This window comes from Erithacus rubecula (assembly GCF_903797595.1).
Source record: "Erithacus rubecula genome assembly, chromosome: 3".
NCBI classification, from domain to species: Eukaryota; Metazoa; Chordata; class Aves; order Passeriformes; family Muscicapidae; genus Erithacus; species Erithacus rubecula.
The window spans coordinates 147,445,679-147,468,953 of record NC_136689.1 but is presented as its reverse complement, the minus strand read 5'-3'; positions in this window follow the sequence as shown (position 1 = coordinate 147,468,953).

The following is a 23,275-nucleotide window of genomic DNA, read 5'->3' as shown; positions in this document are numbered from 1 at the left end:
TGTATCAGAGACTGAGCTCCTAATTGTCTATTCTGACTTTTCATGTAGCTCTCAACTGCTTTTGACCTCATAGCTCTTTATTTTCTTTTTCTTAGTCCACTAATAACTTCTTTGTGATATACTTTATTTTGTTTTCTACTATGCTTCTTCCTATGTGTCACACCATGTCCTTTCCCATCTTATATTTTTTAAGTACTCCCTAAAATGAATACCTATGTTCAAACTCGTAAGTGTTAGGAAACCTTATGAGCAAAAATCCCATCATTGATTTTTCTTTTGTCACTGACAAATTCCTGAGGAAAAAATTACAGCTTTATATATTGCTTTTCCTATAAGAAAACCTCTGATACAGGTGTGATACTCTCTTCAGTATCTCTCAATTGCTGAAGGATGGAATGATGGAATGACCTCAGTCATTCCAGCAGCAGTTAAAAGTGACATGTTTTGTTTCTTTATGATGATATCCAGAGGATGTTTGCTCTCTTTTTTTTCCTACTATCTCCACAGAGTAGTCTAATCTATGGTGCTGCTGTATCACCTTGGACTGATGATAGCTGAAGACCTGCACCATACTTCAGCACATAATATATTCATACCCTATAATGACTGTGAAGTTAGAGTTGGACACAAAATCATAAGAAAGTAAAAAGGTTCATGTGGCTCCCAACAGGGAAACTGGTGAGGGAAATTTGGCTTATTACAAAAGTGAAGCCTGAAAATAAAACACTGAACACAGGGTCCATGACAAACTCAGTTTTGATTTTTCTGCTTAAAGTTACACAAGCATGCACACATACAAGGACTTTGTTTTTGTGATGGGTTGACCTCAGCTGGCTGCAATGTGGCATCTGAATTGCTCTGTCACTCCTCCTCTTCAAAAGGACTGGTTGTGGGGAGGAAATATGATGAAAAAACTCATGCATTGAGATAAGGACAGAGAGATCACTTACCACTTAGTGTCACAGGCAAAACAGATCTGACCTGAGAAGCACTAATGCTAATTATTGTCAATTATTAACATAGTAGGACAGCAGGGAAAAAAGAAAAAAAAACAACCCAAAGCTAAAAATGTCTTTCCTCCACATGCCTCTTCCTCCTAAGCTCAACTTCATTGATGTTTCTTCCTCCTCCTCTCTCATGTAGTGCAGGGGATGGGGAATGGGGATCACAGTCAGATTGTCACCACTGCCACTCCTCCCCTGCCCCAGCCTGGGGTCCCTCCCACAGGGTATAACCCTTCATGAGCTCGGCTCTTCCCTAGACTGCAGTTTTTAAAGAACTCCAGTGTGAGTCCTTTCCAACAAGGAAAACAGGAAATTAAACATTCTTAACCTTAATGGTCTTTTGGAAATGTTGGCCCTGTGGTCAGTATCATAGTTTGGAAAGTCAGACCCAAATTATTATATCAGGATTTATCCTAAAGTGACTACAATTATTTAAATTGATCAGATATCTACATGTACTATTTCTTTTATTTCTGAATATTCCATGTAATATCAGCAGACTGTGGCCCTAGAAAAAATGTGATTGTGCATATATATGCTTTTTTGTAGTTTCCCCTGTTTTTCTTTCCCCAAGAGCAAATACCTTCAGTGGGTATATAAGGAAGGTAAAATCTCTTCCTGAGCAATTAAGCCTCTCAGAAGATACTTTTGTAAGTAGAAAAGGTGCTGTAGACCCTTCTTTCTGCCATGATGAGCTCTGTAACCTGCTCACTGTTCTGGTTCTGCCAGAAGTGCTTCCTGGGAGCTGCCCAAGAGCTTGGCTGGCACCAAACCCATGGTGTATCTGCTCTCATGTCTGGGTGCACTGGAAGAGATTTCTGGACATGGTCATTGGTCCTATGGAGTTTCTATGAATGCCATTATCAGTCATTTGTGATTTATTTTTTCCTCTTCAGTGCAGGGAAGCTGAAGGATGCTGGTGACAAACTCTGAGCAAAGTGTCAACACCTTTCAGAAGCTGGGTATTACTGTGGCAATGGTTTAATTCCATAGGCAGATCAGAAAGTTTTGTGCAAAGCTGTATAAATGCAGACCTGATACATGAAATTCTGCAGTGCTGACTTTTTCTCTCCTTGTTCATCCCAGGGAACAAGGGAATTAAGGCATATTGCAGCTGAAACCTTTCCTGAGATCTACCATCCTTGGCCTAATCTGAAAGATTTTTCCTGTTATGTCATTTTCTTTTGAGAAATAAAAGCACAGTTGTTTGAATCAAAGGTAGGCTATTTTAAAAATGTGTTTTTAAACAGTTGAATCTGGCTCCTGTGCTACTGTTGATGAGATAGAGTACTCTGAGTATCACAAATGTGTGTCTTATGGGTTTTTTTGGTTAAGAAGAATTGATATTGCTTGTGTGGGATGGGAGAAATAGCCTACTACTACAAATCCTTATGTAATTTCCATTAAGTTAAAAAGACTTGTACTGCACAGTTCAGTAAGGGTATGGGCAGGAGATATTGTGTCACTCTTTAGCAGATGGTGCAGCAATTTCATTTGCTGGAGAGTGTTACAACACACTACAAGTATTTAATCCTTCTTAAACTGTAGAGTGTTCATTACAAATAAATCTGATACTCATTTCTTGTTTTCCACTCTATGATGGTAATAGTGCTGCATTACTGTAATATTTGAAGTTTTTCCCCATGGCTTATGTAAGAGGTATGTCCTTTGAAGTCCTGGAATTCAGTACACAAGTTTCAGCAACAAAATAAGTAGAACCAGACTAAATAAAGCAGAAAAGAATTTTTAAATATAAAACAATTGTATAAAGCAATTGCTTGTGTGTGTTATACCCATGAGACAAGATTAACTCATCATTCTAGGGACAAAATTTTGACAATATAATTAAATTTCTTTTCCAAAGATATCAGATTTGTAAACTATTCAAATCAAGGAAGCTCTACTGAAGATTGTAAGCTTGATTCTATTTAAACTAGAACCAACTTAGCTGTGAATCTGTTCCTGTGCATGTGAAGAGTGAATGGGAATGTCCAGACAGTTCATTCTTTACAATTTATGTAAAAAATAATCTGTGTGAACTCCTTTCACACAGAAGGAGATTTATCTGTTCTCTCAGTTCCTTCTCCTTCTCCAGTCATTATTAGTAATGGCCCTCAGCTTTAAAAAAGCAAACAAACCAAGTCTCTAGTTGTCTTGATCACCTGGAGATACAAAATTGATATAAAAAGTAAAGGACACAGCAATTTCAGATAAAGCTACTTGTTTGGGAGCTGTTGAATAATCACAGTTGTTAACTGAGGACACAGAGGAGGGTCTGATACACACCACGCTGCAGGTCAGAGCATCCACAAATTTGTGCTCAGTTACCTCAGCTCAGAAAACCAGGCTGTTACATGTGACAAATACATGATAGTCAATTAATTCAGGTCAATTTTGGTACCTAATTTCCACAGGTTCCTTTTGTAAGAAGAGGATTTAGGACTCTTTAGCTTCACTGAACAAATGGTGCTGAAACTGGTAGTACTTGAAATGTGAGAAATATGCATTCCAAAAATATTTCAGGAAATAGTTATTTTTTTGCTTATCATTTTATAGTAAAGTTCTTTGCAATATGTCCTGCATTTTCAGAGAGTTAGTTAGCACCTATTGCTATTGGAAAATCTGATTTTCTGACGACCAAATGAATCAATTGGGAAGTAGAGTGAGTGAGCAAAGCAAAGCAGATTCTAGTAGCACCTCTTATAAGCTGTTCTGCAGTATTAATTAAGAAAAGAGCCATGGATTATTTTCCTGAGACAAGCGCTGTTTCATTTCTCTTGTGCACCCACCGTCCACAAGGGCTGCAAAAGCTCCTTGTGTAACTGTGCAGGGGTTTCTTTGTAATTGAAATACTCAGGAAAACTGTTCCTGCCAATCTAACCTATTGAGTAAACAATAAAGAACAACCTAAAATAAGAAGGAAAGCAAAAAGAATGCTAATACTATTATAGAATTGTGTAAACCAAAAAGGTTCTGCATTTCTTCATCAGCTCAAGGTCATTGTTTTACATAAAGTTTTTTGACAAAGATTTGCCACATGGTAGAAGTGGGAATAAGCTCTGTGTGGTCGTGGCAATTACACACCAACCTGACAGCCTAGGGCAGAGACCATCTCTCTGTGTTGTTTATTTAGGGGGAAGATATCTACTTCAACTCACATTCTGATTTCAGAAGTGATGTGGGTCTGTTTGGGTGTTTGGTTTTTTTAACACAGCATGTTACTTTCCAAGGACTCTGTTCCTATCAAATACAGTGAGCTGAGTTATAACACAGTGCATGAAGTGAAATTCTGCCATCATTTTGGGCTTATGCAGGGAGCTCTCCATCTCTGCTGCAAGAGCAGTGGTGATGCTGCCCTGAACTTTTGCCTCCAGCATTGGGGGGAACCTTTTCTTGGCTGATCTACCAGGTATCTTTTCTGCTATACACTAATTCATTGATTAGGCTTGCATTACAGGTAAATTACTGGAGGTCCAGTCTTTCTGATGTTCCCCCTCCTTTCTGAGTCCAGCTCTCCCCATCCTAAATTCTAGTCTACCTTCAGCCTTTCTTTACAGGCTCTTTTAGAGCAGCTTCTGTGAAAGCAACACACCTTCTTTTACCTCAGTTTCTAACTGGAAAATCCTTTTTTATTTTCTGTAGCTCCTTGCTTCAAGCTCCAGTGATGTGATGGCTCAGTGCTCAGAGCTTGTCCTTTGCTAACAAGTGTATTTATTGTATGCCTGCAGTGTGTGTTACCTTGTGGTAAATTCACTTCCCAGCCTCTGGAAGTCACCAGGCAGCTCTGGCAGCACTCAGAAGCAGCCTGCATCTACGGCAAAAGGAGGGGGAAAGTCCCATTTAGAGAAACTGTGAAATAGTCAAAGTCATTAAAGTAAAGCTGGGAAGCATTTAAGAAGGTGACACGTCAATGCAAAATGTCTGCAATATAAATTGTCTTTCTCTGATGTGTCTTCAGTCATGTAGCATTGAGTAGGAAAGACATATCTTGTTATTCAGGCAAGCCTTGACACAAATTAATTCTAATAATAATTTATGGTATAAGACAGTGCTTGTTATGGAAAATAGGCTGATGGTTTAATTTAGGGCAAGAGTAATCAAATGGATCTGGCTGAATATATTTTACAAAATATAATAAATGGAATGTGAAGTAGGTAATGTGGAAAATGTTGACAATATGCTTATTTTTTGAAGTGCATTATTAACCAACCAAACAAACTAGCACTAAAGTATTTTTTTTTCCAAAGAACATGGCCATAAATATTTAATGATGAGACAGAGGTTTTATCTTTCTTTTCCCACCTCATCTGAAATTAATGTTCTAAGTGATATGGCTGTGACTGCAATCTTGGCAGTGTTGGGGACAAGTCTCTAGTTCTGTTTCAAGTTTCAAACAATAAAGGCATGGGACACTGGGGAAAAGAAGGAGATTGTCATTGCCAAAGAATGTTTTAAGGCAAAATGCTGTTTTCCTGCTTGTTGACTGCTAAGCAGACAGCAGGATTGAGTCTCCTCTTCTACTGAAGTCTCTTTAAGATAGTTGGTTTTGGCCATCAGAACCTAATTCGAGCAATTTGGATAATTCCATATGCCAGTTTGCTTTTTCCAGCCAAACCAAATTTCCCCTACTTTGGAAAAAATCTGAATGAATGGTTGGTCTGCAGCTCATTACATCTTGGATATTTGAGATGGAAGGGACTTGCAGAGGTGTCCTGTCCAGCAGGTACATCCCAGATGCTGTGTTCATCACCCATAGCCATAGCAGAGACAGTGTGATACAGTAAGTGAAAAGGGAGATTAATAAAAGTCAGCAGATGAATGGTGTGCAATGCCACCAACTTCATATCCAAACTTACAGGGGCTGAGAGGATGACAAGAAATACTTCATTTCATGTGGATCTGATGGGCAACTGCTTCTGATGTTTGTCTCCCGTCTGTCTCCTGGGTTTTCTCACCAGCTTTTATGATTTATTGAATTCAGTGTCAGATCCTGAGAGCTCTATTTTCCAGGCATAGGCACAGTAGAATAGCAGGTTTCCTTCAGATCCTCTAGGCATGGGACCATTCCATGTATCAGTGGAGCTTGTTTGCTGGTGTTTTGCCATTGCTTTCCCCTACATGTAATCAGTAATTTGTATGTTTAGCTTACTCAGCACTGCTGCTGCTACAGAGTTGACTTGAATGGCTGGCACTGTGCTGAAAAACCCAGCTCCCCATCGTCTGCTGGAACAGCTGTCATGTTTGGTTTGCTGGACACAGCTGTGTAAAATACATGTCTGGTTGATCTTCTGCAGGTTCTTATCTTGGCCTTGGCATTGTCTTTTCTTGGTGCTTTCTGCTATTTGCACAAAGAGAGGGGCTGATCTGAAACCTCTGTGTGAGGCTCAGCCATCCTCTCAATTTATATGCAGCACAGGGCTTTGTTCCAGGAAAAGTGCCTTTAAATTTGCATGTTTGGAGCACGTGTGTGTGATGTGCTTTCACTTTGTTGTGCAGTTTTGACTAATGAGTGTTTTGCTTTTTCCTCAAAGCCCTGTCTGCGTCACAGAGTGCAGTGCACAAGGCAGGTGAGCAGGATGGAGAAGGTCAGTGCACATCCCCAGGGAATAACATTTCCACTGTAATGAAACACCTTTTTTCAGAAGACTGAGAAACAATTCACACACCAAACACGAGTGGTGAGATGGGTATCACAGCACTAGAAGTTTTTATGAATGAGTATTTGAAATTGTTTAAAGAATCACCAGCAAAGGTATCAGTAAAAAACAGATCTAATATAAAGTGAAAGCACGACAAAGTTCATTGGCAAGGTTCACTCTACTGCTTACTAGATGCTTAAGGCACACTCAGGAAAAAAAGAAACTAGCAAACTCCCCTCAATCAATCCAAACCAAAATAAATTGAAAACTGTATTATGTGTGTGTGAGTGGGTGTGACAAAAGGGTAGAAAGGGCAAGGATAAAAAGGAATGCAGCCTCAAGTGCTTAACAGCACTCAAACTTAACAGTACTATACTTAGAATTTAAATTAAATTTAACAATTTAAAAAATAAAAAAAAAAAACAAAAAAACAAAACAACAAACCAATGCTTACCAGCATTTAACTTAAACTTTTCACTTTAGCAAAGCATTCACACAGGATTTATTATATCACAACAGTAACTTGCTCACAGGCCTAACTTAGCACTTAAACATCCAAGATAGCAGGATTTCTGCCAGATTTGCCATAACATAAGTGCATAGTATGCACACAGACAGTCAGTGCAAGGTACCTATGAAAAATTCTCCTTGCAAGTCAGTGCAGTGCTCACTTCAGATGTGTTTGTATTTTCCCAACAGGTGGAAGGTTGAGCTTTGAGGAATGGAGGAATCAGCCCAGGTTCTGTCATTGTTCAGTGGCCCCCTGAGTGCAGCAAACCTGAGAGTTCACTGGCTCTGAGAAGCCCCACTCAGGGATTTTGCTGCCACTGACACTCAGGAGAGCCCAAAGGGTCTCACTTTGGACCATGGTTTATGTGCCACAAGGGAGTTGGCTTTAGCCATAGCAATGGTTCATCCAGGCTGCACTTTGGATGGGCCACTTTCTTTGAAAGTGTGAAAAAGAGGATGTTATACCATTCAGGAAAAAAATGGAATTTTTCAGGGCTGTTAAAAAAAAAAAAAAAAAAAAAAAAAAAAAAAAAAAAAGAAAGAAAGAAAGAAAGAAGAAAAGCAGGAGCTCATTAGACAGCTTTATTTCCTGAGAGCAGTATTTCTGACAAGCTCAAGAGGAGCTGAGCCCAGGTGCTGCTCATCACGGCCAAGGCTTAATGAGCATTCCTCAGATCACAGGGTAGGATAAAATAGGGGCTGATGCACCACCACAGAAGTGCTCAAAAGAAACTGGTCATCTGCCACCAGTTAACACACAGAGACAGACTCTGCTTTTGGGGGTGTGAGTGGCAGCAGAGGCACACATTAATCTCCCTCAGGAGGCAGCAGGAGTATCAGGCTGTTACAAGGCCTGCAGAGACATTTCCCCAGGGCTCCAGGATGTGCATCCATGAGTCAGCTCTCTCCTGGTGAATTTTGGGGGAACTTCACTGCAAATGGATGTGGAAGGCAAAAGGAGGGAAAATGAGGGCTGTGAAGCCTGTGGATAACATTGGAGGACTCAGTGGAAAACTGTCATAGCCATATCCTGGCTACAAAATGAGAGGCTGTTAGCAGGAGTGACTCTTGAACTTGAGTTCAGTGTGTTACTACACTCAGACCACTCAGTTTCATGCTAAAAAAGGTGAGAATTAAGAATAAAACCAGGTAGGAGCCTGCATTAGCACTTACAGAAGTGAGATAGCCTCGAAACAAAAGTTTGTGGAGAGCTGGGATATACTAGGGCCAAAATGAAAATGGAAGGAGCAAATAGGCCAAACAAACCTAGAAGGTTTGACAATAATTGGGGTTAAGTTTAAATGGTTTATTTATGCCAAAGAAAATATTAATTTTCAGGCTATTTAACCTGCTTTTGTTTTCCAATGCCTTTTGACTTTTTAACTTTAGTTTACCCAAGTGAAAAAGTCTTTCAATACAAAATCTCACAATGTTTAAATTGGAAAGATATTGGAGCAAAGTGTATAATATTTTCAGAAATGAAACAGCTCATTCTCAAAATGATTAATTGAGGATAATACTTCTTAGAAGCATCTTCTGACTCCATCTGCTATGAGAGCCAATGCATGGGACAGAAAATCTGTTTAACAATGCTGGTAGAAATGCATGTGTGTCTAATCTCCTTTCTTTTGGCTTGATTAGTATTGCTACACTAATGTGCTGTGTCTTGGGCAGCTGTCTAGCATCTCTGATGGCTCTCAGTCTAGAGATAATGTCTCTTCCAGATGTCATTTTTGGGATAGATGATCTTACAAGGAAGATGTTAATCAGAAAACTTGTGTTTCATGAAATTATAGTGTCAGACAAAACTGCTTCGTGGAAACTCTTCAACAGTGAGAAAAAAACATTAAAAGTAGAAATAAAAATATCAGAAGGTTTCAAGGGCATGCATCCAAGGATTAAGAAAGATTAATACCAGATTTTTATTTTGAGAATCATAAATTCACTGCCCTTGTGCAAATAATCAAATCTTTACTAATGTATTTTGAACATTTTCCACAGAATTTAAGCTCCATTGGACAATGTGTGCTCTGTTAATGATCAGCTAATCAATATTTTGTATGATCCCACACACTCAGTGTGTGACCTATTTGCACTATTCTTTGCTGTTTAGAAATAATCCATAGCCAAGACACCTGACAGAGGACCAAATTGCAGCTGATCAGTACAATGTAAGCCTCTGCACAGGACAGCAGGCTCCCACTGACTCTGGGACAGCTTGAATATACATTTCCCAGCTCCTTGGCACTTGCTGGATGTCTGAGTCAGATGTTGATCTGAGGATGGAATTACTAATTCATCTCTGCATTGGTGTAGTATGTGAATACATACATGCACAAACATTAATCACTCAGCTCATTAACTTCTACAAAACACCTGCAATGTGAAGACAGATTGTTACTGTAGATCTAGAGATACGTGAAAACTTTGAAAAAAATTTTCATTAAATAGTATGATATGTTTGCTGTTAGAGTTTTCTACATGCAAGCCTCCCAGGGGCTGGATCTCATAACCACCCTCATAATTCAGGGTGTCTTCATGAATCCTGACACCTCCCTCTCCTCATTTGCACATCTCTCTTCCTCTGGCTCTTCTTCCCCATCCTTTTTCTTTGCCTTGGCACTTCATTTTCCACTTGGGGATGTCTCTGATTTCCCATACCCTGAACCCAGTTTGTCTTAGCCTTTTCTGAAGACCCCATTGTCTCCAAGAAAGACTCAGAGACTAGAACAGACCAAAATGAATATATGAGACCAAAATGTACTGGATGTGGCTAAATCACTTTGTGTCACTGCTGTGTGCACTAGAGCTTTCCAGGGTAAGTGAAATACTGTCCTTCTCTTCAAAGAGGAAGATACAACCCAGAGGAAACAGCACAGTGAGCACAGAACAGAATAGCCTGGGAAGCTGAGATGAGTGCTTAACATATAGTAGCAGTTTCCTGGAGAAAGGAGGGATGGGGTAGTTCCACATGTAGGTGTGAACAGCTTTCAGAGGATATAAAAATAAAAGTGGAAAATGTCTTTTTTGTTGAAGAACTTGTAAGGCAAATTTTGAATAGGAATTTGTCATCAAAGCTGGAGATAAACTTATGAAGATGTTGATGCAGGGAAAATAGAAGTGAGGCCTTCCTGTAAGACAGTTCAGAGGACTCTTGACAAGGATGGTCATCACTGAAAAATGAAATTGTACTGAACTACTGCTGCTGTGATAGGAAGAAAATGGGAATGACAGTAATTTCCCTAATGTACCTGCAAGTGGTGTGTTATTCTGTCTTGGACAGAATCTTTTCTTATGCATATTTGGGTTAAATGCCATTATTCCTCTTTGTTTTGCACTATGCAAATGTTTGTCTTCATAATTCTGCACACACAAGCAGCATTTAAAAAATGCTATGTGGTAAAAAATGAGTGATTCAGAGTTAAAGATGACAGCTTATCTGTCTGCCTGGAAATGCAGGGTATGCAAACACTTCCATTCAAGTTTGACACTTATGAGTCAGCCTTGAATAACTTGCCCAGGGTCACTCTATAACAATACTGCCAGACCATAAGGAATTTTTTCATGTGTATTTGTAGGATTCTGTCTGTCTAGAGTTAGCTGAATTCCACAGGAAATAACTTTCTAAACAGCATGCAGGAAAATATTCACTGTGAGAGATTTACTGTGCATCTTTATCCTTTTTTCCTCAGGGCAAATTTCTGTTTGTGTAGGAATTAGACTTAGGAAGCAGCAGTCATGGAAGCAGTTGTGTAACAAATGGCCAGAAGCAGACTGCTATTGCTGTAACTCTGCCTGAGCTTTAAATGCACTTCAAATATTCAGAATTTTTCATAAATTTTATTTGATCATCTCTTCAAGCACATAGTATGCAATGCTTTTTTATTAAATCACAAATCTTTCCCTGAGCATGAGTTTCCTCCTACTGGAACATACAGCTTTTTGGATTTGTAAATGACCAAAGAATCTTGGGAGTGGAATAATGGAAATCCTATTTTCTCATAAAGCAGGAGATAGAAATTTCTATACCTGAGCAAAATGTAATCTGAATCACTGGTCAATGTTCAAATGCTTTAATTAGGAAGATTTATTGTCCTGAAAAGTAATGTAAATTCTTGGTGCAATCTTCAAAACTCTGTAGAAATAAACGACAGCACAAAATATCCTGGCTCACAAATCCACAGGTGTGTGGATTTTCAGAGAATTTTGGTTTAAGACACACTGTCCTGCTTTTCATTCCAGCTCTGGTGCTATAACTTTCCTTCTGTGGTTCACACATCTTTTAAAATCAGTATCCTACCCCAGCTCTTGCAGCCAGGGGAATTGCTCTGGTTAGGGCTCCTCCAGCTCTGTCTGCAGCTAAATGTGTCAGGGAGATTCTTTGTCTGTGCCAGTTTCACTTCAGGAAAGAGTTTAATTGCTTGAATCTGAAAGATGTGCATGGTAAATTCGTGAATTCCACTGAGGTCTGTGTTTGTCTGTGGGTCAGCACCCTTGAGAGCAGCTGTTAGAATCTTTCTGCATAACTATATGGCCAGAAACAAATTTCAGCAATTGAATGAAGATAAATGACCTCATCCATCTGAACTTCTGGACTCAGCAAACCAGACCTGGGAAAACCATCACACTGTCACATTTCTGGTTGTTGCATCTACTTAGGGCAAAAAAAGTACCATGAAGACAACTGTTCATATTTTCACACCTCAGAACATGGCAAACTTTAGGAAAACAGAGGCAAAACGATAAAACTTCCAAATACTAAAATACTAAATGTATATTCTCTCTTCTAAAGGCACTGTCAAGATTTAAAGAATCCTTCTGCAACTTATGAACATTGTTCTCTCACTTTCCTGTCATCCCATCAGCTGAGACACTGTATGAACTCTGTGATGCTGTGAAGATTTAATTGAACCTCTTTCCTTTGCACCATTATCCTCACAGTGTCACTCAGGCTGTAATGGGGTGATGAAGTGTGTCTCTCCATAAGGTGTGCTTCACTTAGGGGGATTAGAAAGCATGACCAAAGATAATTATATTCTCATACAGTACAAATTCATGTTGTTGGCTCAAATTTGTGCAAATTGATGTAATTGCATTGTTTTTTTTCAACATATTTTAGGCCACATCAATTTTTTTGTCTGCACCATTCGCCGTGGTATCTGTGCCTATCTTTGCCATGCTTGATTCTGTGTTGTCTGCTTCCACAGTTTGTATGGTTGCATGCCAATGGCAGATATCAATTATCATTATCAAAGTATTATCTTTTATTTTACAGACCATGAAGTAAATTATATAGAGAGTGAAAATCTGTGCTTTGTGTTGCTGTGGTTGAAGAGTGGATGTATTTTGTCACTAATGGCCATAAAAAGGTTTGGGGGTTAGTGTTCAGGGTAGATTTTTTTACTTCAATTTCTACTTTCCTATTCCATCTGGAAGATACATATAAAGGCACCTGAATACCATACCTTTTTTGCATCTTGCAGTCTGCTGATCTCCATTTGTGCATTCACAAGTGGAAAATCAAGAGAAACAGTCCTGCCAGAGTTAGGGAGGTTTAAAGACACAAAGGAATCCAAATTTTTAGTAAGAAATAACATCTTCTATTAGAGACATTAATATCATTTGAACATAGCTTGGGGTACAGATGCCCTTCAGGAAAGGAAATTTAGGTCTGTAAGACCTGCTGATCTATATCAGTGGGATATGCCAGAGAGGGCAAATAAACATCATCAGCTTCTTCAGCTCTTTTCAAGCTTTTAAACACCTTTCTAAAACAGAGATGGTAGGGGTGTCTTTCCTCAAAAATCAGACTGTGTGGGCACACAGACAGCATGTGGGATTCTCAAACTAAAATCCCTCCTTCATCTGAAAAATATTACTACATATCCTCCTCCTTTGTGAGTACCTAAACACTTCAGCTGCTTGGAGATTGTTACACAATGGGGTTTTTAGCAGTTTCTTCTTTGTATGTTTTTTCCACTTCCCATAAGATAGCAAGCTCATATTGTGAAGCAGGTGTTCACTACTCACCAGTGAATACCCAGATGATAGATTTTTTTCATGTTTTTTTCAATTTAGGAAGTACCCTCAAATGTAGGTATCAATCCTGGCTGTAATTGCTGCAGTATCTGTAACCAGCCTAGCAGAGATTTGGTCTAATGATGCCATATTCTGCTACTTCACATGTTTGAACTAAAGATCTATTTCTTAATATGTGGAGGATCCCTGAAGAAATTCAGTATGTAGAGCTCTACCAAAAAAACCCACAACAAACTGTTGGTGAAGAGCTACAATTTGCTAAAGCCAAAATAAAAAAACTTCCTGTTCTTATCAAAGACAGTCTTCTTGCCTGTAGCTGTCTGTGAGCATCCAGGAGCTGGTCCTGAGATGTGAGGAAGGTAAATCTCTTACACCCAATTCCCCTTCTAGCTCTTTGTCATCAGAAGGGCTGGGCACATTTGACAGAGCAATTTTTGGTCCTCCTTAAAAGAGAAAGAAAATGTTGTGAAGCCAGAGTCTTGAGACTCATGGAATACTCCTGGTTGCATGCAGAGAATTTAAAGGACCAGGAACATGGATTTTTTCCAGAGTTTTCTAATTTAGAACTACATTACAGAGTGCAATGCTAAGCACCCAGTTGTGGTTACAGAGCTGGAGGTAAATTAGAGTCTTGACAGAAAGGGATGGGAACAGCTAATATAATTTTAAAACTGCTTACTGAGAAATTAATATTTTTCCTTGTCCTTTCCCTGCTGTTATTATCAAATCCCAGAAAGGTTTTTTTTTAGGAAGAAGGACTGCAATGCACTTCCTGTATGTTAATAGCATCCCAGAGGGTAGTGAGATGTTGCTGTGGTCCAAGTAATAAGACACATATTGGAATGAAGAGAGATGTAAATACTTAAGCAAAGAGTGCTGTAGCTGGAACATTTGTCTGTCATCTAGTCCATCACTGAGCCTTATCACCAACCTAAGGTAAAGCTGCATATTCTTGTTTATTACAGCTCAATAATTCTGGTTCCAACTGCCCAAATGGCCTTTTACCCAAAGAACTAGGCTGTCAGATGCCAGTACAAATGAGTATTCAATGGGATGAAGAGCACAGTAAAGAGGGACAAGTTTTACCAAATATATTTAGAATGAAAAATCATTTTTTACTAAGTTAAGCACAAAATGTATGGATCTTGCAGCAGCTCTTAGGAATAGATCTGTAAATCTCCTCTCTGAGTTTCAAGAAATGCAGTATCTGATTAACAGACTGACCAAACACTGATTATTTGCAGTGGAAAATTGCCTCCCTGGCTACTAAAATTGTGGTGCAAATTCATGAGTAGTTCAAAGAAACAGATAAACCTCCTGTCCCTGAAGTCAAGGAGCCTCATCTGGCCTGAAAATGGTGAGACATGCAACTAGATCTGTCCTCACAAGACCTGCATTTATTTGGTCACAATAAGAAACATTCCTTAAAGCTTGATAGTCAGTTGTGTTCCCAGCAGTTGAACACAGCTGAGTGTTCTACATGTAGGTAGAATATTTTTATTCAATGCACAAATTCCTCTAATGATTCCCTGTCCAAAAGAGAGAGAGAGGAAAAAAAAAAAAAAAGGCAATATATAAAGTACCTACAGGTGTCTTAAATATGGTTCTTTATTATTTTGATGGTTGTGATGATGGTAATGTTGATGATGGTATATTTCTTGAAGTTCATTTGCCCAGTTTCAAAGAGGAAATTGGATCCAGGATCATTCGAAGCTTCATCAAATGGAGAAGCTGTAAAATAAAAATTACTTCCTGCCACAGTTCTAATAAACCTCCCCTTCCTGCATCTCGTTCCCTCCATGTATAACATTCCCCTCGCAGGTTCATAATGATGATTTAATCTCCTTCAGTCTTGCTTTATGGGAACCAGTAGCTGGAGCTCTATTTAGATTGATTGTTCTTCACTTGTTATTAACAAGCAGCAAATTAATGGAGATGAGCAAAAAGGAAAGAGGAGATTTAAATCCAGCTTCCTCTGCACCACAGGGTTTTGATTTCAGACAGTTTATTCCTAATTTGAAGACAATGACAGTGAATTGATAACATTCTGGGGTGTGTTGATTCACTGTGAAGGCTGGTAAAGTATTTCATGGCCTTTTTTGTTCAGATTTAGTTATCATCCAAACATGTATTAATTCTTCCCTGCTGGTGCTCTAACTGGTATCTTTCCCTTTCACTTGGAAAACTTCACACAGGCTGGCTAGATTGCAATGAATAGTGCCGTAATATTCCTTACATGCTCCTTGTAACTTTTGCAATTGCTTCATAACTGCTGCTCCAGACAATTTCTCTGCTGCTCTCAGTATAAAAGACTGAACATATCAGTTTATACAAAATTTTAAAATGTTTCTTTCACCTCCAGGTGAAAATTACCTCTAGCAAGTTTCTGTTGAAGGTCAGAGTCTTATGTGAGTTCCATTCTCAACCCATATTGTTGATGCAATGGAAAGAAGACAAGAAACCTGGATATTAATATAATTATTGTTATTAAGATTATCATAATCATTATCATTATAATCATTATTAATATTGTTGCTATTGCTATTGTTATTCAATAATAATTATGATAACAATAATAATCATAATATTGCTGTAACCAAAATACAAGGCTATTTGCACCACATTTTAAAATGTGACTTCTGTCCAGAGCAGCAAAATTTCAATTTTTGGCTTGACAGTCTGCTTAGAAAAAAAACTCAGTGAACAGCTGCAGATTTCCAATTCCAAATTGTTCATGAAAGGAATACTACAGTTTTAAAAATAAGGAGTTGGCAAAATACTGCACCTTCCAAGGTGATGGTGTGCTTCAAATGGGATGGATTTCAGCCTCTTATTAGGATTCATATGACTTTTCAGTGGTAATATCCCCATTGTTCCAGTGACTTCATTAACTCCTTGTTTTTCATGGGGAAATAATATTTGTGGAGACTTTTGCAATGCACACTCCACTTGTAAGTCAGCCTCTCCTGCTAAGTGTTTGGTCCCAGGTGCAGCCAGAGAGGAAAAACAGCTCTTGAAAGAAAGCTTTTTCAGATCTAGGAAAAGAATGTGAAAGTGATCAGAGGCAGCTCATTTAAATATAAACACGAGATTTACAAAGTCTTCTTATGGAGGCTATAATCATGTCATGGATCCTGTTACACTATCTGTAAATCTATGAAAGATTTCCAACACGACTGGCCATTTCCATGGTCTTTATAGTTCAGTGGCCATTAAATCAGTTAGGATCAAGACCATGGCAGAAAGAATTAGGTGAAGAAAACGAGATATGATTCCAGTGAAAAGCAAATATTGCTATATTGTGTACAGCATAAAAAGGTGGGTGCACATTAAGTGCAATGTTGGAGAATACTGAAAAATTTGGAAAACCTACAATACAGTTGCTGTTATGGGAGCAAGACACTAAGATAGAAGCTTCAAGCTAAAAATGTTCTCTGATGTTTTGCAGGAGTGATTGAAATGAGTATCTCCCCCAGTTTCACTTTTCCATCTCTCACACCTGTGAGATTATAAGGGACAACATGAGTATTCTTTAACTGGAAAGTAAGAATACAAATTGTTTATTGATAGAATGGAATTAACAGTAAAGTTGAAGCTGAAGATGAGTGCAAGGAGTTCATTAGATCCCCAAGATGCTGTCTGTGCTGTAAAAGGCAGATGCAATTCAGTGCTGATAAATATAAGACAAAGCACATGGGAATACACATGTACCACTGTGAGCTCTAAATTGGCTACTGCTATCAAGGAGACCTTTGAGTCACTTTGAGTAGTTCTCTGGTGGTCAACATGCAAGCAGAAAGTCAGAATTTTTTTTGAAAGGAATAGAGAACAAAGCAGGAAACTTATGTCACTTCATAGCTAATCATATCACAAGTTGCTATATGACACAAAGAAAAATTATGGGGAGGTTTTATAGAATAAATAAAGTACACTTGAGAGGAAGGATCACTGTGGATTTGCACTTGCCTTAAGCTATTATTAAGTTTCTGCTCCTGGCCATTTCCAAAGGAAAGATGAGTGAGGGAGTTGATCTTAGGTTAGAGACCTTAATATACTATTCTTTTATTTGTTCATTTCTTGCATTCATTCTATTCAAGTAGGTGAGTTTCTCAATGTATCCAAGAGATATTTAACATACGGTTTTAAGGCATTTCAGCAGTTACATTCCGTTAAGAATTTTGGCTATCACATAAATATAGTAGCAGGTTCTAACTAGTCTTTAAACATAATATCCAATCATAAATCAGTTTAGCTTGATTTATTGAAAAAACACATAATGCCAGATGAGATTACTGCTCTCACATTGCACGATGCACCTGGCTAGGAGCAATGCCAGCTTTATGTCTCAGCAGATTCCATGTTAAAATTCAATGAAAGAATATATCAAATTCACTCTAATGTACATACTTCAATAATTTTAAAAAAGAGATCTTATATACAATTAAATAATGTTTATACTGGATCTTTTTCCCCATGAGAGACGCTGGAGGCATGACGTAAATTACATAAAATGTATACATAAATTATATAGTATATGTATTGTATATATCTGTGTTCTTAACTCTGAAATTATTTGCTTGCATTCTTTGAAAATGCAGTTGTTCAGCTTCATAATTTCTTTTTTCTTTTTTTGTTTTTCTTTTTTTCCTCTGTTTTTCTTTTTTTTTTTCTCTTTTTTATTAATCCTGATTCTTTTGGTTCTGCTCAGTGGTTGGCGTCTCTAGGGCCCTTGATATGACACTTTAAGAACAATGTCTGAACTAGAAAAGTAGGCTGTAATTGAGTGTTAATGGGAAAAATATACATGAGTTTTGTGACAGACCCTTCCAGGAAGCTGTGACTGTCCTGGCATCTCGATAACAGATTTTCAGTGCTTAATTCATTTTCCTTCTCTTAACATGAGACTAAATGTTATGTATGATCAATTCAGCTCTGCCAGCACTCTGGATGACATGCACAGAGCAGCAGTGCTCAGGTTGTGCTGGGGCAGGAGCCCCTCAGCAGCAGGGAGCCAGTGATCCTGGCTGGATTTGCTGGAGCAGACACTCAGCCTCTGCAGGGGCAGAGCTGCACCCACTGCCCCAGGGGCTTTAGCAGAAGGGCACTTTCTAAATTTTGGTGAAGCTGTGCCCCACCCAGCACAGCTGTTTGGAAAGGGACTCTCTATCGATTTCTTTCACATCATTAAAATCACCCACCTGAGCCTGTGCCACAGAGCTTACCAAGGCCATGTTCTCACAGGATGCCCACTCTGGAGGCAAAGCCAGCTGAAGGACCTGCCCTCCCTTCCTCAGCTCTCTGCTTATTCCTGTCCCTGGTTCCTGTCTCAGCTGAGCTAGCTCAAGTGCTTCCAAGGCTGTTCTGAAGCCCAGATAACAAAATCAGCTCAGTTTAGAATAAATCCTTTCCAGCTTTAGTTCTGGAAAGAACTGAATGCAATCTTAAAGTAATTGTCCCAGCCCAGCTAAGGTGCCAGCCAGCTGGGGAGCAAGGGGAAGACATGGATGGCTGGGGATAGTGAGGGGGAAAGACAGGAAAACTTTTAAAACTGTTCCACAAATAAAACTAGTATCAGTCTGCACTGCACTTGACAGTTGCAGGAATAACCCAGCAGCAAATTACTGTTCTCTGAAGCCAGGGAGAGTCACAAAGATAATTATACTTACAAAAAGTAATCTTTCCTTGAGTGTGGCTTAGCTGCTGCCATTTGTGCCAGGTTCTGTTGGAGGCAGATCCCTCACATTTCCCACATTCATGTAGAAATTGGGTGTAGGGCTAATTTTTCTGTGGGAGCACCCTGGCAGGTTTGGTGTGGCAGAGCATCACAGTGCTGCCTCCTGCACTGCCATTACCTGTGCCTGCAGCTGCTGGGGCTGCTGTCACTGGGGCACAGGTCAGGATGAGTTCTGGCACATCCCCTCCTGTGGCTTCTCAGCTCCTCCACACCAGCTCAGGATGACAAATATCTCCTAGACATAAACCCCACTCCCCTTTCCTAGCTTTTTCTCCCCATTCTCCACATCCTTCTTTTCTTTCTCTACTGATTTTCTGCTCCCCACCTTTCCTGCAAGACCTGGGGTGTGATTGTCCCACCTGGTGCAGCACTGGCAGCTCCTCAGCCAGAGTGCCAGCTCCTCTCTGCCTTGGTGCCACGTGTGTTTCACTCAAACCCAGAGCAGCAGTTATATGGTGGGGTCCTGGCCCTGCTCAGCCATCCTCTTCTACCCTCTCTGTGTGGGAGTTTAAGCCAGGCCAAATTTAATGACAAGGGACAAATCACCCTGACAAAATGCACACACAGCTCCCTGCACTAAATCACAGATGGTAAATCACACACTCTGCCAGTCATGCTCAGGGTGAGAATTCACTCCATGAGCACTCCCCTTGATTTAAATAGAGGGGTATGCCACCTATTTTTAATTTATGAGTCCGCCACACTGCTGCTGCTGGTGGCCACTGTTTGTGGTATATTGCTGTAATGAACAAAGCATAAACTAAAATTTCCCAACACATCCTGTCACATAAATTCTCTGTGTCTGTACTGTGTTACTTTGACAGTCATCATTTGTGTGGGGTCTGAAACTTGTCATTCTTCATCTTTTCATCAGATGAAACTTCAGAAAATATATGCTTGTCTAGGAGGTTGTAATCTTCATTTATTTTTACAGGGTATACTGATGGCATAAGCAGCATTTATGAAGGACTAACTGTACTAACAATTTAATAATGTTCTTTGCTAAGTAAGATAGAAGGTGAGTTTCAATCTCACACAAATATGGTGAGGTTTTTTTGCCACTTTAACTGTGTCTATATAATGGTGTCCTTAACAAACATTTACTTGTTAAGGACTGCATCTCAATTAACCTGAATGGCTTTCAGATTGAAACAGAAAAAGAAATGCATGAAAAGGCCACTTATAAGCCATTTGGAGTGAATTGCTGCAATTTATTGCTAGCATGAAACTCTGAGATGGACCAAAGATAAATCACTGCATTTTGAAACTAAGAAAAATGATCCACAAAAGTGTCCCTCCCTGTTGAATTTGAAGAGAAAACAAACAGCTCCTGAGTACATAGGAGTGTGTTGTTCTATAACCACAGAATACTTTCAGCATTTTAAAGGCACGATTTTGTCCTCATGCTGATAGGCCTCCCCATCTTGAATCAGGAGCTGAGTCTCTCAGAGACTCTTTATGGCATCTTAGCCATTGCTGAGCTGAAGACCCAGTGTGTTCCCTCATCAAAGCAGCAGGAGCTCCTTCTGCCACAGCCTTCTCACAGCTGCCTGGCTTCAGCATTAGGTAAAATTCACTCCAGCAGAAGAGACCAATGTTCCTCTTATGAGAGGAGTCTAGCCAGGGGAATCTAACACTCGAAAGAATGGTGCAAGGGGCATTAAACTGAAATAATTTGGCACCCACAGGGTCCCTTCAACCATAACACTGAGTTTATTCTGAAAGTCTTACTGTGTTTTCAGCTAGTCATTTGCTCTGACAAGCAGTTTTCTGTCTGTATAAAAGTCACAATTGCAGAGTAGGATCATCAGAGCAGGGCAGCACCTACTGAAGGGAAGCTGGGGTGAGAAACTGACTCAGTAGCTTCATTCCAATAAGCAAAGCGTGATCAAAACATGCAAAAAACTTGCTGTCTTTTTCAGTTTGATGATGGGGATAATATTAATACTGTATTAATGTAACTGTTGCACATCTTTCATTATTGATAAATTAGGAGAAGCAAGGCACCTTGGAATCAGAAATGTAAATCTATGATGTCTGTAGCTACCAAAACTGCACTAAATATGTCAAAGATCTCAAAACAAAATCTTTAATCTAAAAGTCTTCTCATGAGGAAGACCATGAATTTCAGTTTTTGCCTACATTCTAAACATGGCAGAACTGCATGCAAATCAAGTATTTTAAAAATGTGTATAATTTATTCAATGTACAGCACACTACCCTGCCTGCATGCAGTGGAGTCCTCCTAGGTGGGTTCAAACTGGAATTTCCTGGCTTTGTTAAGACATGCTAACTCATGAAACTTTGTTGATAACTTGTATGCTTTCAAGAACAATTTGCTACAAAGGTGAAAACCACTTTTCCCTAATGATAAGACAGCTTTTCTTGAACAGTAGCAGCACATTTTCTCCACGAGTCTTTCTTCGTCATAGGATCCTGCTCACTAAACTCTTCCAGTTATCAGTTGGGTAAAATCCAACTTTGTTGTCTGAGATCCTACAGTACATTGTTTTGTTGTATGTCAGCTCACTGCTGTTTATTTTAAGTTATTTCCAGACTTCCTTCTGTTTTCCTGAAAGATCCTTGCCCTGAACAGAGCTGCCCTGTGTGGCTGCACTGCAGCCTACTCCGTGTTTACTCCAGGGTGCAGGCAGAGCAGACAGCGAGGCGGCACGAGCAGGAAAGGAGACAACAACCAAGAGGGAATGTGACTTGAGGAAATTCCAGAAGTTCTCAAGGAAACAATGAGAAAATATTAATTAAAGAATGTCTGTTTGTCTGGCTCCAGTCAGATTAGCAAATAACCCCCAAACCTTGATGTTCTGATCTGGAGAGGAGAAAGGAGAGAGTGCAGGTGGCTATTGCTAGAAATTAATGTCTGGTAATAAGAGGAACATAGGTGGAATTGGGTGGGATGGGATTTCAAAACAGTGAGAGAATTTACCTAAGGTGATGAGCCACTGTGTGCTAAGAATATACAGTTTTTTGCTGCTGGGATTTTTGCTCTTTGTTTTTTTTTTTTTTTTAATGCATTTAAAGAAGTAGGCAATGACTTCATAAGTGGTTTTTAGCCTTAGTCTCATTCACTGTTCAGACAGTCTCAAGAGCAAGTGCTTGGTAGTGATTGGAGCTGAAGAAACAATTATGCTCCCACAGCTGGAACTGTCTGCTGGGTGGCACTGAGGGCATTTGAACCTTGGAATAGCAACTGAGCACAGACACAGTGATGTATTTGACACAAGGGAAATGCTCTTGAATCATCCTCAAATCTAATTCTCAGTGCTGATTCTGAAGATCCTCCAAGCATATTTCTTCTTTGTAACTATCATGCCCTACTTTAATTTCTGTCCTCACCATCTTTCTCTTTGATTTTAACTGGAATAAAAGAAATGCCATCCATGAGATTTAGTGCATAATCCAAAACTGCACAGCAAGGAGACAATGTCTAGGATTGACAAAACACAACCTTTCTAGGTAATCACCTATGGGCACAAGAGAAACTTGGATGACTGAGGTGCAGTTTCTGATTCTAAAACTGCTATTTCCCTGCACTTATGTTGCTGCTTTCATCAAAATCTTGAGAGACAGTTAAGGCTGATGAATGCGTCTAAGTTTCTTCACAGAAAGAAAATAATTTTAATTCAAATCTTGTATTTGCTGGAGCTGATCACACTGGAAATTTCTGGCCTCAAGCAGTAGCTTGAGTAGCTCTTGTCCCAGCCAGTGATATATCTGTTTGTATTGTTTTCAGGTTTGGGAAAATGACTTTTGTGTTTTGTGTATCTTATGAAACTTCTATCTGTATTTCTTCCCATTAAACATATTTTACAAGACATTGGCAAATGTGGACACAGCTGTGCCTCCTGCTATGTGATGGTACATAATGACACGTAGCCACTTCTAATTTTTATTAAAAACTCAGTACACTGAAAAGCACATAAAAGGCACTACCAAACAAGACAGAGTGGAATAGCAATCATGATTTGGCTAAGCTTGTTTTTTGTGCTCAGTGTTTTCCCCTCTGTGTTGGACATTAGAAACATTTCTAGCAGCAGTTGAAGAATGATTAGATTTTCCTCACACTTTGCATCCCCCTCATCTTCTTACTTTTGTCTTCTCAAATAGCATATCTGGTCACCTTAAAAAACATAACTTCTTTCTATCAGTGTCTGAAGTCCAGAAACTGAGAGCTTTCTACCTTATTGCAGAACTAAAATGGATTACTCTTGATGAGTGAGGTTTAGCAGCAACCAGGCACTGGAAAGCCATGGCAGGGAGTGGATCCTTCTTTCTCACTGCTACAAACTGGGGACATCCTTCACTGCTTGTGCTAAAGTGAGGGAAAAATC